Here is a 1,829-nt window from a genome sequence, read left to right on the forward strand (position 1 = left end):
TAGACTAGACTATTGACTAGACTATAGACTAGACTATAGACTAGACTATAGACTAGACTATAGACTAGACTATAGACTAGACTATAGACTAGACTATAGACTAGGCTAGTCTAGAGTACACTACAGTTTATACTATTATTATGACTGTAGCATATATTGTGATGCTATCAGTTGTAATAGATGACCTGTCCGCCGACACACTGTTAGAAAAACGACGCCAGGGCTTATATTATACATTTATAACATTTAAGACCACCAGCCAAATGATCTTTATTATTATTATGCAATTTTTTCTTAATAATTTATTTAATTCTTTTCGGGTTGCAAGTCAGCCACAGAAGTAGAGACAATGAATTATTGGTTTCGAATACAATATGATGGCGGTAATATTGTTTAGTTCATACATAATTTATCTAGATTTAAAAGTAGTCATATAGGCGCATTATCTAATGTATTAAATACCCGTATAACTAACAACAAAAACTAACTACAAGGAACGTGTAGCAGCAACAAAAACTAGAAAAAGTGTCACATTCAGTGTGTAGCTAGAAAATACTCTACACGCATGTCGTTCTCCTTCAAATTGCTGAACGTAATTCAGGCGTATGACAAATATGCTTTAAACAGCCACCACTCTAAATTTTCAAACACAAATATTAACGAAAAAACAACAACAAATAACTAAATGTTATAAAAATCTTAAAAAAAAGATTTGTTATATTTATAATATTATCGGGGTTTTTTTGCGAATTTATATTTAGTTAACAATTCATGTTTTTAATTACATTTAACCCCAAAAAGTCTTAAATTTGAATTGATTAGCTTAAGTATTTTGTACTTATTTTTTTGAAAGTTTATTTATTATTTTTTTCTTTGAATTATATCAAAAAATCTAAGTTTTATAATTAATATTCCTCACCTTTTTTTTGCAGGTTTTTTCGTTTTGTTTGCCTGTGTTAAGTCACTCTCATCCATCCGTTTGTAATTAAAGCCCACATGTTGCAGCCAACAGTTTTACCAGGCACTTAATCATTTTTATTTCAAAATTTCATTTTCAGTTACATTTTTTTGTTTTGTCTCTTTTGCTGTATGAAAACTTGTCTTTTGTCATGCACGCCTTATTTTAAGTCTTTCAAACATTTCGTTTTATTGTTCGTTCTTAAAATTATGAATATCAAAAAAAAATAAAAAAAATTAACAAAAACTACAAAAGTCAAGTGTTTGTTCACTTTAACATGTCAACCAACTTAATTGAGAGGCGTTTCCCCTTTAATAACACCAACAACAACAAAAGCCTATCATATACAAATTTATTTTCACAAATAACTGCAAACATGTCTTTGAAAATATGTCAACATTTTCATTTGTTTCAAATTGTTTCAATTCAAAAATTACGTAACGTTTTTTATGAACTTTTTTTTTTGCCCAAATTCTAACAATGTTGTTTCTTTGTAAATTTGATCTAGTAAAAAATGTTAAATGAATGTTTAAATCGAGTCAAGTGATTGGCAGGCATGCAATTTTCAATAAAGTGATAAATCTTTTTAAAACTTCAATGACTTTATCATTGAGTGTCGCAGAATTCTTGCAAAAGATTAAGTCGCCTAATGTTAAACTTTAGATCTTTTTTAAATAATTTGAAATTTATTGAAAATATAAACATTAGAGCTCTAGTTCAGTTTCAGTTGTGTTCTAGTTCTGTTCTAGTTCTCTTCTATTTGTGTTCTAGTTCTATTCTAGTTCTGTTCTAGTTCTGTTCTAGTTCTGTTCTAGTTCTGTTCTAGTTCTGTTCTAGTTCTGTTCTCGTTCTGTTCTAGTTCTGTTCTAGT

This window comes from Lucilia cuprina, chromosome 5 (assembly GCF_022045245.1).
Source record: "Lucilia cuprina isolate Lc7/37 chromosome 5, ASM2204524v1, whole genome shotgun sequence".
Classification (NCBI taxonomy): domain Eukaryota; kingdom Metazoa; phylum Arthropoda; class Insecta; order Diptera; family Calliphoridae; genus Lucilia; species Lucilia cuprina.